This window comes from Tamandua tetradactyla, chromosome X, assembly GCF_023851605.1.
Source record: "Tamandua tetradactyla isolate mTamTet1 chromosome X, mTamTet1.pri, whole genome shotgun sequence".
Taxonomy (NCBI): domain Eukaryota; kingdom Metazoa; phylum Chordata; class Mammalia; order Pilosa; family Myrmecophagidae; genus Tamandua; species Tamandua tetradactyla.
Window position 1 is genome coordinate 145,386,526 of NC_135353.1, and position 16,183 is coordinate 145,402,708.

General features: G+C 36.7%; 1 protein-coding gene across 1 annotated transcript in view; it reads right to left on the reverse strand.

Annotated features, from left to right (window-relative positions):
- Positions 1 to 15,472, reverse strand: part of LOC143670130 (interleukin-1 receptor accessory protein-like 1) — a 992,918-nt gene extending 977,446 nt beyond the window's left edge. Inside the window, exon 1 of the mRNA XM_077144759.1 lies at positions 15,176 to 15,472. The gene's annotated coding sequence lies outside the window, so the exon portion shown is untranslated. The remainder of the gene's footprint in view (positions 1 to 15,175) is intronic.
- Positions 15,473 to 16,183: the final 711 nt, after the last annotated feature.

Sequence of the window (16,183 nt, forward strand, 5' to 3'; positions counted from 1 at the left end):
GCCATATATTATTCATTAATTAATCCTGCTTTGTCCAGAATCTCTTTTAAAGTCCATTGCAAGGCCATTCCATTGCTACAGAACATAAAAGGTAGGGGGAGCGAGTAGTAAACATGCAGAGAAAATCCTCAGAATCAAAAGCATGCCTGAATACGTAAAATGAATAACTCCATTTTCATTAGCTAAGTGATATAATTGCATTTTAAAAATGACAAATAAATACACCCAATTTCCCAAGGCTACTGAACTGTTTATTAAAAATTAAAAATAATTCTGATCATTTTCTACACTGGTAAATAGCATTAATTTTGATGCTGTTGCCTGAAAAGTGAGGGAGTATATAGGTGTTATCTGGAACATGGAGGAAGGTTCTGCAGTTGCCCAAACATCCATACGCATTTTCCTTTCCAAGCATTCACATTTTATCCTTGGTGTGGCAATCAGGAATGGCCACTAATATTTTCAATTCAGTCTTGCAGAGAAATCTCAAGGGAGAAAATTGGAAAGGGTGAGGAGAGAAGAGCTGCTTGTTTTATATATCTTCGATACACTTTCAGAATAAAAACTTCAACTCATGAGGATGGGTTTTGTTTTATTCAACTCAACGTATTACAGATTTACAGAGGATGTCTGACCCAGGCAGGCCAGGTTGATATAGAGACAAAACAACAGCCAGGAAGGCATGCACACTCCCTGATCCCAGAGAACTTTCAGATCGTGTAGGACCAGTTAATTCGGTCAATTCAGTACAAATATCAATTGGCATAAGATAATTGAAGTGCAGCAATGAAAATGGAAAATATAAAAGAGAAATTCCCACTACTATCAGTGGCAAGATCCCACTGAATCCACTCAACTTTGTCAAATACATTCATCAAACTATGTCACATGAGCAGGTTCATTTGTGTCTTATACTTTTATTTGCAAATAATCACACTTCAGAAATACAAGCACATACACAAAGAAAATCTTCAGTAGAAAGTTCTAAATCCTGCTATGAAATCATTCTTAAAGAATTATGCAAATCTGGATGTAAAATACTCCAGTTAGAGAAACCTAAACTACCTGATTCTATAAAAATGAAGTTGCCGATGAATATAAGAGTCACCACTATCTCTTATGTAACGATAAGAGAGAAAAAAACAAAATGTTTCCAATTAAAGTATGACATGCCAAAGACTACCAAATCAAATCCTGATTTCAGAGTATATTTAGAATCAATGAAATATGGCAGGGAATTTTTGGTTGTTGTTTCTTGCCCTCCTCTTCTTACATAGAACTAAAATCTGACCCCATGGAAGCTCACAAACAAGCTCACTCAGTTATTTAAACTCAGCCTAGCTCCACAAATAAGAAAACTATTTTTAGGAGATTATTATTTCACTTATAAAATCTCAGAGAACATGCTTTTGATAAGTGTACCCATAAGTGTTTGATGATTTATAAACTATCAGCCTAAATGACTAAATAAAATCTGGGGAATTGATGGGTTACCTGAGATGTTAAAAGATAAAGACAGCTGAAGATGGTATGTCTCACCAGAATGGGTGCTGTGGCTAAGCAGCACCTGGGGTTTCACCAAGTAAGAGAGGCAGATTCTTGATCCAATCACAGTAGCTGATTCTTGCTGACTACTTACAATGTATAAAAGCCAAACATTCTTTTTAACTTTGCACCCCTTACCCAGTTAAATGGTACATTGTTTAATTGATAGAAAGTTAATTAGTTATATATTTAAAATTACAGCTTTCTTTACCCTAATCAATTCCCCAGTCTCCCAAAGTAAAATACTCGACCATTATCTGTGATTTTATTTTGTTTTGTTTTGGTTTGCTTCTCATTTTAGATACAAGGAAGAGCCTTTGGGGATCCATGAAATGTCTCATTTAAAAGTGATAACATAGTTCGTAGGTCTGCTTATCAATATGAGATTAATTTAGAAATTAAATTACAACCACAAGTTTAAAACTTTCAGTTCTTTTTCAAGCTTGATAAAATTTAGTCAGTATTCAATAATTAAAACCATCCCAAATTTATTAAAACCTACTGAGATCTAAGTACTCAGCTCATAGCTGAGGATCATGAAGAAAGGAAAACATGATTCCTATCCTCAAGAATTATTCCAAATAAATAGACTGGTCAACAACCACATATATGATATTACAGACCATTTACATCAATTATTTGTCTTCGAGGAACTTCACAGTTACACAGAAAAAGAAAGCAGTTTCCTTGTTTGTTTTTCTAGATAGGCTATAACGTAGGCTAGAAATTGTTAAAATTCAATATAGCTTAGAACAGATAAGTAAAGATAGAATTGTAACATACTAAAAGGTATTAGGAATTTTACAGTATGTTACAGCATGAAGCCAGAAAAAGCAGTGCTTTTTTGTAGAAGAGGGATTAGAAATATTTAACATGATGAAGAATGTCCACAAACCAACCCAGAGATGATATCTGAGCCATCGCTTCAAAGCCATCAGGAATTAAAAGAGAAGGCAATGAAAAACATCTTCATCAGACAGAGAATAGAATGTTGAAAAGACAGGATGCATATTTTAATATGTGAGATTCATGTCCCAGGACTACCATATATTCTGAAAATGCCCTTAACCTCTTGATTCTTAATTGCCCCATGAAAAGGGTGGCAATGAAATGAAATACTAGATGCAAAAGTACTTTGTAAGGATAACAAATATAAGGTGTCACTTTTCCATGAGTGAAAATAACTTGTCATTAAAAAATCATCAAAAATCCCCAAGACAGGGGTTTATAGTTTGTTTCTCATTGCATTTTTTCCTTAAACAAGGAGTTGCCATGCTGTGGTGGACAGAATAATGGGGTCCCCAAAAGATGGCCCTGTCCTAATTTCTTGAACCTATTACCTTACAGGGCAAAAGGGAATCTTCAGATGTGGTTAATTGATCTTGAGATAGGAGATTACCCTTTATTACCTGGATGGGCCCACAAAGATCCTTATAAGTGGAAGATGGAGGCAGGAGTGTCAGAGTCAGAGAAGGAGAGGTGACAATCCAAGCAGAGGCCAGAGTGATGCAACTGCTGGCTTTGAAGATGGTAGAAGGAAACCATGAGACAAGGACTAAGGGTAGCCTCTAAGAAGCCAGTAACAACAAAGAAACAGATCCTCTCTTATAACCTCCAGAAAGAAATGTTACCCTACCAACACTGATTATAGCCAGTGAGAGCCATTTTAGACTTTCTAGGACTGTAAGACAATGCATTTGTGTGGTTTTGAATCACTTGGTTGTCGTAATTGTTACAGCAGCTATGGGAAACTTACACACATGCTATGGAGGAGTGCACAGTTAGAGTCCAGCCCACTATGTATGAGCCCAGGGCTAGGTGGCCCTAAGCCAGTCCCTTCCTATATAAAATGAGGAAACAGAACTGGGGAGATTCTCAGCTCTCCTCCTCCTCAAAAATACTAATAATTGCACACACTCATTCCCTCTTTCTACTTCTTTTTCCATCTTCTCTACCTCCTGCTCTCCCTGAATTAAAAGAACTCTTTTCTCTCTATTGTATTCTGCGCTTTCAGAAAAGTAATTCCCTGTGCTAGCTGGTCTGGTGGAAATTGCTGAGGGATAATGAGGCCCCCACTTACCCTGACAAGCCATGTCAACTGCTGTACTCCACTGAATATAAGTAGGGAACTTCCCTTGCCCACTCCAATTTGCCCTGACTTCTATTTTCTCAGTCTCAAAATACACAGGCAGAAGTTATATAGGAATCCAATATGAACTCATAGTCTCTAGAGAGTAGTTAAGTTTCCTAAGCAATTATATGTAAAAATGTCCTCATCAAGATGATTCCTTTAAAGGCTGTCTTGAATGCCAAGATTTTAAAAATTCATGATTTGTCATCCCCAATTATAAAGTAAGGAATTTATAAGAATCTGAGGTTTCCCTGGAGAAGGCCACTAACAGCACATTCGACCTTGAAATAGGTGGGTCAACCAGATCACATATAACAATAGCCAGAAGCTAAAACGTATATTTGTGCTTTCTTCAAGTCTAAATTGTAATAGTTTTAGCAAAAGTCTTGAATTCCAGGAATAAAATGGTCAGAGCATTAAGAGTTTCGGGCTGTAAACATCAAACTTTGTAGGAATAAGTGAATGGCTAATTATTTTTTCAACAATTTTAAATCAGAAAATAGAGTTCCTATATACACGTCCCCATTACTAAAATTTTGCATTAGTGTGGTACTTTTGTTACAATTGGTGAGACAATATTATAATTGTACTACTAACTATAGTTCGTGGTTGACATTTGGGTTCACTATTGTACAGTCCATTGGTTTTTTAAAATTTTGTTTTAAAAATATATACATATATATGACCTAAGATTTGCCCTTTTAACCACATTAAAAATAATGTTTTCATTTTTAAATAGTAAGCAAACACTCTACTCCATTGAAGTTCTGACACCCTTGTGAACGAAGGCCACAAAGGTTCTACGGTCAACATGCCCTAACAATTGCACTCCTAGGTAAAAATCCAAAGAATTGAAAACTGGTATTCAAACAAATACTCATACGTGAATGCTCATAGCTTTATTTTTTGCAGTAACCAAAAGGTAGAAACAGCCCAAATATCTATCAAAATATGAATGGATAAACAAAATGTAGGATGGAATATTATTCTGTTATAAAACAAAATGAAGTACTTATGCATGCTATAAGGCACATGAACCTCAAAAACTTGCTAAGACAAAGGTCATGTATTGTATAATTTTATTTATATGAACTATCCAAAACAGGTAAATTAATAGAGACAGAAAGGAGATTACTGGTTGCTAAGGGCTGGGGGAGGGATAATGGGGAACAAAGCTTAATGGGTGTGGGGTTCCCCTTGGGGCAATGAAAACATTTCGGAATTAGATAATGTTGATGGTCGCACAACATCGTGAGGGTGCTAAATGCCACTGAATTGTACACTTGAAAATGCTTAAATTATTTGATGTGAATTTCATCTCGTTTAAAAATATATTCTATGGTCAGACAGAACGGAATTCACTTTTGGCCCTGCCACTTATAATGTAGCCTTTGGCAGGGTCACTTAAACTCTTCACTCAAGTTTCAGGGTTAACAGGAAGATTAAGGGAGATATTGTATTTATAATGCCTGGTACAGAGCAGATTATCAGAAAAATGAAACTCCCCTTCTTTGTACTCATCTTGTTATTCTCCAGACTATTGGGAATTTATAATAGCAATTCATAAATATAAATAAGCAAGCAAAAGGCAAACGTGACTTTATAAAACTTGACAGAAATTTATCCTAAGGAAGTAATCAGATGGTTGTCTTTGCAACTACACATCACACATACCCTCTCATAGACACTTACACATCTCAGAGAAAGAATGGAAAAAATAAATGTCCATCAATAAGGGATTGTTTAAGTAAATTAAGACACATCAATTCAATAGAGTACTATGAAGCCATTGCGATCATGATGTAGAGTTAGACAGAATGACACTAAAAGATGTCTGTGCCTTATTAGGGCGGAGGGACAAAGGCCAGTTACAAAATCGCATATATGGTATGATTCCTTTTGTATCACATACAAGTGTACAGAACACAGGACTTTAAGATCAGACATGCAAAATGTAAACATCTCTAAATGCCGGTATTATGGATAATAATTTTATAATAAGAAAATCAATTAAACCATGTCTATTTTTAATGATGTAACGAAGAAATGCTAATAACATACCTTTCTCATTATCATGCATAGTATATAAAATAAGTTGACTTACAAACTTAATCCCCTCTCTATCTGATGTATAAGATTTAAGCTATTCTTTTGTAGAGCAGAACTTTCCTTTGCAAGAAGCCATTTATTAGCTATGTGACTTCTGAAAAATCACTTAACCTCTGCCCATCAAAGTGGTGAAAAAGTCAGTTGTAAGAGAAAAAAAGCACCAGGGTCAGCAACGAAGTCTTCAACCTAAACAATGTTCAATGTAGTCAAATCACTGAAAACATTACCAATCCTCAAGAAATGGCAAATTACTAAAACATGCGTCTTCAATATGTACACAGAAGAGAAAGGGATCTGGCCGAGATATCCCATGCAGCACATCCATGCGAACTTTTTTTAATTAGAGAAGTTGTAGATTGACAGAAAAAGCATGCAGAAAATAGAGTTCCTATATACACGTCCCCATTACTAAAATTTTGCATTAGTGTGGTACTTTTGTTACAATTGATGAGACAATATTATAATTGTACTACTAACTATAGTCTGTGGTTGACATTTGGGTTCACTGTTGTACAGTCCTATGGTTTTTAAACATTTTGTTTTAAAATATATACATATATACGACCTAAGATTTGCCCTTTTAACCACATTCAGATATAGAATTCAGTGGTGTTAAATTGCATTCACAGTGTTGTGCTACTATCACCACCATCCATCACTGAAACTTTTCCATTACTGCAAACTGAAACTGTACCAATTAAGCATTAACTCCCCACGTGAAATTGTAAGCCCTCTCCTTCCCTGGGTGTTTAATCTCTGATAATGCTGACATCTTCCCAAAAAATCAGGTAAGTGTATAGACATAAACACAGATGTGAATCTTTCCTAATCTCAAACTCTGATTTTTAGGTATTTTTTTTAAAGAATCTAAGGATGCTTTAAAATCATTGTAGGGGCTAAATTTAGAGGATGGAGCAGTGACATGAACTGTTTGTGGATTAAAAGTTAAGTATGGTGATCCCACTAATGTTTAACATTTTGCAGCAGTCAAAATTTTCTTTCTAATGAGGAGTTGTCATTGAGCCCTTCTACCAAAGTACTGTGTTTAACAATGACAACTTACTGTTTCAAAGGGAGCAGGAAGTTACACGAAGTCAACTACACTCAGGTAACTGATGAATGAGCCTTAGTCACCTGAAGGCATCCCGAACAATTAAATTTCAACAAGGTTTTGTTTGGGACTTGGAGCTGCTCAGACGCATATCCTGCACCATGAAGTGCTTAAATTTAATAAGCACAGTCTAAGCATCACTGTCTGTATATTTGTCCTTACACGGTTTGTAATTATTTTTGTTTATGGTTGTTACCCTCAATAAGAATAGAAGTTTCTTAAAGGTGGGTAGGTCTCCTTCTTTATACATCTTTTTGCTACCCTCCCATCTGAAGCTGCCTTCCCCACTCCAGGACCAGGTTCTCCACTGCAGTTAGCAAAACACTGGACATGTGGTAGATGCTCAAAAATATCTTCAGGCTTAGGTTTAAATAGTCAGACAACAGAAGTAGCAACTAGGTCTTTGAATGCAGCTTGTCTCTCAGCCTAACAGCAAAGCCTATTTACAGCATCCTATTGGGGCCTGGCAAACATACACAGAATGGCTGACATGCTCAAGCAACCATTCCATGACAAGCTAGAGATGCAGTAAGCACCAAAGAGGATGCTTTGAGGATGTGCTGAAATATACCTTTGAACATTATTAGTGAACTAGGAGAGATTAGCAGCAACAAATAGTGCAGGCTAAAGAAAGAAGAAATGAGATGACCCATTTTAAGCAATATAAGACTCCTAAGTCTAAAAGGAGGAAACACCAAGAAAACAACTGCATGTCACTGCTATTGTAGGTCAAGGATTATTTTCACCGAACAGAGGCATTTATTATTGTTCAGCATCTAGTAATTTCAGCCACACCCTACTACTAAAATAAAACATGCCCATCTTCCCATCATTTTGGATTATTACTTACAAATTCCCCTATATACACCAACCAGGCTCTTTGTGCTTAATAGCTGTATTGTGCATTAAAATAAGGATGTGGAAATACTTATTTCTCACTTGTCTTAAATTCATATTGTCGGGCACAGTGACCTGGGGATTTGTGTATATAAAATGTGTGTGTACTACATATGTGATACAAAAATAGAGCTGGATATTTTTCAAATTCAGTGAGTTAATTTTTAGCTAAAATGAAATTCTTCTTAAATCATGCATACCACACAAATCTATATGGTCTTCCAACTCGAAACAGCATTCAGTTTTGAAATGCTCTTTTCTTCAAACCAATAAAACATAAATCTACTCTGACCGAAGAAAAAAAGTAAAAATTCTGTAGTGTTTTTTTTTTTTCAACATAAATAGATCTCCAAGAGGATCATATTTTCCAAAATCAAAATTAGGACACATAGCTTGAAATGTAGGTAGATAATTCGGCAGACTATTTGAAAATCAGGACAGTTAAAACAAATCTAGGATAGATGGCCATTGCACCTATTTTAACTTAGGTAACAGAAAAACAGCTGATATATAAAATATTCCTCCCAAGAATATTTTGTTGGCACAAAGTCAATAATGAAAAAAGGAATCACTATAGCTGTTTAATCATTATAATTCCAGTCTCTCACCATACCTGCCAGATAACAGACATTTAATTTATATTGTTTTAGTGAATGAACGTGTGTGTGAGAGAGAGAGAGACAGAGAGATTGATTTTTTCCATGATACAAAAGAGGCACCTTGGCCAACAGAAGGCATTTGAATGTTATATTTTTATCTAACTGAGCTCCAAATAATAAACCAAATACGTGAAAAAATGTGTCTGGAAAAAATACTACATTACTCAACTATTAAACTAAATAAGCTTTATTATTGAAATTTAACAATAACATTTTAAAGTAGCTTTTTTGAAGTAGTTATTGAACCAACAAAATGACCACACTGTGTGATCTCAAAATGAAGTTCAAAGGAAAATGCTTCGGTTCAGTGTCAATGTAACAAAACATACCTTCAATACTCTGAAAGAAACCTGTGCTTCTCAATTATGTCTCAGAAAACTGGAGATTCTTATGTGAATTATACAGACCTAGCCACAGATGCAGATTCATCATATATTTCAAAAACCGTGACAGCACCTGAGACTTTCACAGCTTAAAACTGAAGTCAGCAGGCCAGGGACATCCTTACAGAAAAGGTCAGTCTTAGATTATTTACAAAACAGGGACATTCATTTATTCATTCTTGTATTCAACAGTGAGGATAAACGATGTTCCAGGCATTTTTGGATTTGGGGAGGTCAAAAGCCAACAAAGGCAGTCATGAGACCTTAAAATATCAGCTTATCACTTCCCATCCTATATCTTCCCTCATCGGAGGCCCAGGGCTCCCAGGCTTCCCTTCCCATTAATATATTTGTCACTGAATGGGCCATGCACACGAAGAGTATTGGCCATTTCAGAGAGGACCTTAAAAGTAGAAGGCTCACAGGAAAGAATCATTTTAAAACAAAATTAAAATCAGGAGGTCCCTGCAGGACACTGGAAATAAGGTGAGTTGGTGTGGCTGGCAGGTAGTTGCAGCTGTCATGCTGTCACTTGAAAGTGGATAGTAGTAATGAGGCGCAAGACCCAGAGCCAGGAAACAGAATTCATAGAAGTTAGCTATGGTGCCAGAGCCCTACTGCTGGAAGAAAACTGTACAGAAACTACGACAGGCAAAACCAGGGGAGAGCAGTGGTGAACTCACCTGGGAAAGGCATGGGGAAGGAAAAGAGGGCGCAACTACCGGATCCCAAATTTGTTTTAACAAATATTTGCAAATCATTTCCCCAGGACAGAAAGATATCAGCCCCACTTTAGCTTCTATCTTTTTCATTCATTCATTTAGTAGCTTTTAACTGAACGATCAATAGAGCTATGTCTCTCATGGGGAAAAAAAGACTCCCTTCACTCATCATCTTTAGTAGTCATATAAAAGCCATTCTAATTTTATTTTATTTTAACATTCCCGCCTTGCTTTCCTAGAAAAAGAACATGGAGGGATGTGTCTAGTTTACAAAAGTTCAATTGTAAGAGCTGAGGGGATAAACTCGGTCTCGTGAACATTCGAAAGTGTAATTTGTCTTCCGAACTGTTCTTAATACTGTCATACCCATACAGTTACAAATGTTGATATTTAAGCCTGTAGAGATTATGTTCTTTGCAGGCACCGAAACACTATTGAATACAAATTATTTTAAATATGAAAAAGGGACTATAATTTTTCTTAGTTATAGCAGAACATGTCAGAAGACGAAAATAGAGAAAAGCTAATCAAATTGCTTACAATTCTCATCCTGAGAAAGGTGAATCAATTTAACACCATGCTCTGAATACTATAAAGCTCATTTAGGGAAGCATCGGAAAATAAATAAATACCACTGCAGACCTACTGGTTTCAATCAAATTTCATATTAAATTGGCTCAGCAGAGAAACACAGTTCAGCAACTTCCTCTACTGAACTGGTCACAGGCTAAGAATCTGTGGGATGGCCCCAGATTCTGGCCTAGTGCCTCTGGCAGAATAAGTTATTGCAAGGAGAGGTTTTTAATTTTTCCAGCCAAAATAATTTTCTTTGCTGACAAGATGGGTAAGGCTTCTCTGATTAGTTCAGGCGGATTCCCCTCTTGTTAAATAAATTTAGCCCAGACGATGATTCTGAACAATTTTTATTATGAGGACACCCAGCTGGACTGGAATTCAGACTTCCTTGTTAACACAGCTCCTCAGTAGACATCACCCATAGTTGGTGTAAACCAATGATTTGAATGTAGCTTTTAAATAAAACACGAGCGTTGGACTTCCAACTCGGTCTATGCTCACAATAGAAAGATTCCAAAGAACAAAACATTATTGAACGCAATTTTGTAGTATTGCTTTTACTATTAAATATGTTTATATCCCTTTGGCTGACATGTGTTGGAAAGAATTTTATCATTTATGTTCAGCTTCAGATAGAAACATATAATTAGGATATTCTATTTGGCAGGTAGTGAATTACCTGGGCCACTGAGATTAAATGTGTATCTAAAGCCAGCATGATTTGAAAGAAGCATGGCCCTTTGTTCTTTTCACTTATTTGTGAATGCCTTTTCTGGTTTTTAAAAGAATCACTTTGCATGACTCCAGAAAAAAAAAATAACTCTAATTCATAAACAATGTTGGCCAATAGAGCCACTTTAGGCATTTTAGGGCATTTAATCTTCTTGAGGTTTGTGGTAGATGTGTACAGATATTTTCCTTTAAGTGTGCACTTGGAAATCTAACTTTTGTAGTTCAATTATTCCCAGTATCACATTTTGGTGATAAGTGATTTGAATTGTTTCAATCAGTATATATTGTTTTCATTATCGCATAACTGGCATTTAAAATAGAGTTTATCTCATGTTTTACCATTTGTGGATCTGTTTTACTAGAGCTTTCACATGAGGCTGCTTCCTATAAGTTATTATACATAGGCTTTGGATGAGGGCAATAAAGCTGAGAAAGTTTAAGTGGCCTAACTTAAAAGTTTATATTATTAGAAGGTGGTAGAGCTGAGGCTAGGGTTCAGTTATTCTGATTCCAACCTCTTTTCTGATTTCATTACACTGTGATGCTTCTCCTTAACTGAGTGCAAGGAACAATTTTGCTATATCATGAAAACTCTCAGGGGCTGAGAGCATAAAATTACAGGTGCATACTAAAGACAGAATCTAGTCGGTTTGGCTTTTTTCTTTTTGGTTTTACTCTCAGCCTAACAGCTCTGATTTCCCTAATTCTTCAGCCTTAAGGCACCAAGGTCTCTTCTAGTTAACTGTCCAGACAAAATCCCAAGGTTCTGCTGAAACTGTTGGGTTACCACAAGTATTTATTGAGCCCCTTCAATGCATCAGAAACCATGTGAGATTCTGGGTATCTATGAACACTAAGCAGCAATCTTGGCCTTGGTTATGTTGGGTTTTTTTTTTAAAGCCATTTATTATTTTGAAATATATATGCAAAAAAGTGATAAATTTCAAACTACATTTTAACAAGTAGTTATACAATAAATTTCAAAGTATGGCATGGGTTACAGTTCCACAATTTCAGTTATTTTCTTCCAGCTACTCCAAGACACTGGAGACTAAAAAGAAATATCAATTCATAAACCTAATTCATAAAATTCATAATGATTCCGTAGTCATACTCATTTGGTAAATACTATCTTCTCTGTTACAACTCCTTCTCATTTGGTCCTTCTCCCAATCTTTAGGGATATTTGGGCAATGACCATTCTAATTTCTTCATGTGAAAAGGAGTATCAACATTATGAGGTAGGGGATGCAACTGGTTGATGTTCTTGGAGAGACTGGTAACTCTGGGTTTCAGGGCTCATCTGGCATTGGAACAATCTGGAGGTTTTAGGTTTCTGAAAAATAAACTGAGTGAGTGAGACTTTTATAGAGTCTCAGATAGTGTCCTAATATTCTTTAGAGTTTTCCAGAATACTGTTAGTTGGGGCTTGGAATACCATGGAGTTTGGCAATATCTAGATGAGGGTTGTAGAAGAGTAACCTCCAGAATAGTCTCTCGACTCCAAGACCTAATTTTGCTACATTTCGTTTCCCCCTTTTGGTCAAGAAGACATTGTCAATCCCATGATGCCAGGGCCAGGCTTACCCCTGGGAACCGTGTCTCATGTAGCAGGAGAGAGTCATGAGTTTATTTGCCGAATTAGGATTTTAGAGAGAGAGAGACTGGTCTTGTTTTTAAAGATGGGGTGACCATGTCATCCTGATTTGCCAGGAACATTCTCAATTTTAGTACTGAAAGTCCTGCTTTCTGGGAAACCCCTCAGCCTATGGCAAAAAGGATGGTTACTCACCTCACTTTCAGGAGTTTGGGGTCTAGATTGGATTCAAGCATTTAAATATGCAATTAGAATAGCATCAGTGTTTAATGGCAACATACTACTAAAAGGACAGTGGAAATAAAGGACAGTCTCGACAGACACCTAGAAAACCACTGACATGTATCTGTCAGGTCTGCATTAGTACAAATCTCTTAAAATTATGCCCTTTCTAGCCTCAGTCTTATCTCCAAGCTCTCCTTTTAGTTTCCAGCAGTGGAATGAACTAAAATTTTAATCATTCTCCAATTTCCTTAACTTGTGAGGCTACATTTTTAGTTATGTCGCTCTACCTGCAAACATCCCCATTTCTCTTTCAATCATCCTTCATTCCCTATTATTGTTTCTAAGAAATCTCTGGCCCATTTCACCTTAGTAGAGGGCCTAGAATAAAGGAGCACTTAAAAGATGGGTTTTTTAATGAATGATTCAGCTGTTTGAAGATCTATATTTATCTACAACATAGCTGAAGAGTGTTGGGCAAAGTCCATCTATGTTCAATATAACAGATGAGGGCAATTTTTATGAGTGTTTCCTGATTGTCAAGTGTGTCAAGTACTTAAGTTTCTTCCCTTAATCGTCTTAACAACTGTGAGAGAATAAATATTATGATTACCTTCATTTTACAAAAAATCTAGAATAGGCAGAGATGGTAAGTGACCAGAGCAGCAGTGTAACACAAAGAAATTCAGCTCCAGATCTCTTTTATGACAAATCTCATTATTATATTATATTGCATCTGGCTCTCAGTAAACTAAAGACCGCAGTAACTGGAGGATATGATGATAAGCAATATGTAGTTTTCAAAGCAAGCATTTGAGAATAGAGATCTTCAATTAGGAGAAATAGGGGACTCCAAGGGTTGGGTAGACATAGCTTTTAGAAATCTAGGACCAGGAATTTATGAAGTTATATCAATCATCCAAGACACATTTATTGGCTATAGGTATATGCAAATCACATACAAGGCTGCGGAAACAAAACAGAACAAGAAAACAGTTCCTTTGGAGTCCCAGCCTTGAAGCCAGTAGCTCTGCCAAGGAGTGGCTAGAAAGAACCCCCTTTAAATAATTTCTGTAACTGCCCTCAGCCACTCCAAATAAATATACAATTTAAGTAAAAACAGAGTGTGATTGCAATGCAGTCATGGCTTCAAGATAAGTTGCTTTTTCCCTATAACCAAACAACCCCAGATCCACAAGCACAATCTACCTACACAGAAATTCTAAGATTGCCACTGCTTAAGGTTGGGATTAGAACATCAATCACCAGGAGAGGGAAGGGTCAGATGTGAAGTCACCAGGAAGATGTTCAGAATCAGACGTCTGGGAGAACAGAGAAAAGGACTGTCACTAGCATGGGGGTAAGAGACCAAGGCCTGTTTTCAGTAACAAGAAGGGTGCTCAGTTACTAGGATTAGGGCTCAAGACCCAAGTCAGGTAGGCCTAAGCAAAAGACATACTTGAGGCATTGTAGCCCTCCCAAGTTGTTCATTTTTTTCTTTGCCAAGAATTTTTTTGTTTGTTTTTACTTTTTTTAGTATAGAGTTGTAGGACAAACCCATGAAACATGCGATTTCCACTTAAGATTCAGGCAGAGCCAGTCTGCGACCTATTTTACAAGGATTATTTTATAAGATAACAGTACTGTAAATCTAGGTAAGAAGCTAATTTGTCACCAAAACTATTTTAGATAGTAGGCCCCATATATTTGCCAAATGTATTTTTCAAAAGGTAATTCAGTAGAGTCTCATAACCCAAGAATGATTACATTCACTTGTTGGGAATTAAAAAAAAAAAAAAACATGACCATCTTGAAAACAATTCTATAGAAACAGCTTTCTCGAGTGAATTTCAAATTACATCTAAAAGTAAAGTGGCATCCACATGCCATTAGACGTAATAAATATCTCTATGCTGCGATAAAACTGGCTAATTCAAGATGCAAATTATAAATGGACAGCATACTTAGAAAAATCCTACTGGATAAATAAGTAATTCTGGTAAACTTGAACCCACCATACATGGCGGAATTAAATTTACTTTCTCTTCTTAAGACATATTGACCCGGGAATGACAAATTGACTAGGGAAAGATAAATAGACTGGGGAAAGTCAGAAATATATTTACCAATATAAATTAGCAATTTGTTATGATTGTATAGCAAACCAAGCTAGCTGCCAGTGAAAATATGTGTCGCTTGATAGCAAGTCTCCACTCAAAACAGCTAATTTTTCAAATGGTATCTTTTTAAAACATAAATGTAAAGGAAAGAAATCAAAGAAATAGCTTTGCTTTTCATTACAAAGGATATCAGAGAGAGAGAGATATATATATGTGTGTGTATGCGTGTATCATATTTTGCTACTCTTTTTTACCTTAATATAGTCCTAGGGATACAATAATAGACTCGGTTTGTAAACAAGACATATTTCATTTAAAAATCATGCACTTATACACCTTCCTTTGAACTTCAGCGATATTGAATTAAATACCTTCTTAGACTCGAATTCATCTCTGTTCTTTCTTCTTGGGTTTCCTCTTCGATGGCCTTGTCAAATCAGACAAATGCTCCAGGCAATCTTTCACTAGCAGGTTCTCGTGAAATTCGTTACATCGGCCCAATCCACAAATAGGTGGTGTCCACTTTCTTTTTAGCAAATTTCAAACACACACAAGTGAGCGTCTGCTTTATCAACCTTCTCACTAGGCACACCACAAGGGGAGCATTGCTCAGACCATCACGCCGCCGTCTGCAACGCCGCCGCAGTCTGTTAGTCCTTCTGAGCAGGCCCGGGACTCGCCTCAAGGGCGCCCCAGGGCGGGTCTGGGCAGCGCGTGCACGCGCGCGGGGGATTATGTGTACATACGGGGTATTATGTGCACGTGCAGGGATATGTGCGCGCTCCACAGATGACGCCCACTCTTGCGTCTCGGTAGAGCTGATTTATTTTGTCTGTTTCTTCACATTCCCTTCCAGTTCCGTGACTTGGGCATATATATAATCTTACTGGTCGCTAACCTCAGGAAACCTACTGTTTCCAATGGTCTCTGTTGCTTCTGAACTGCCACTTATAAACAGGGCTGCCAGGTTTAACAAATAATGATACAGGACGCCTAGTTTAAATGGAACTTCAGGTGAATGAGGAATAATGTTTTAGTATAATTATATTCGATGCAATACTTGGGGCATACTTATTCTTACAAACAAAAAAAATGCATTGTTTATCTGAAATAAAAATGAAACTGGGTGAGCCGGTTTTATCTGGCAATCCTACTTAACAAGAGAGGGTCTCATTAAAGTATCCCAATAGCTATCATAAACAAAGGCTTGTATTTGGAAGCAGTGTGGCAGGGCCTTGCTTGACTGCATTGCCTTGCAGTCACAGCTATCAGTCGGTGATGCCCCCCACAAGAGTACATTTGTACTACAGACTTGTGTCTGGGAGTGTTACAGGTAGGTGCACAATTTTAAAAATTTATTGTAATAAATATCTGATCAT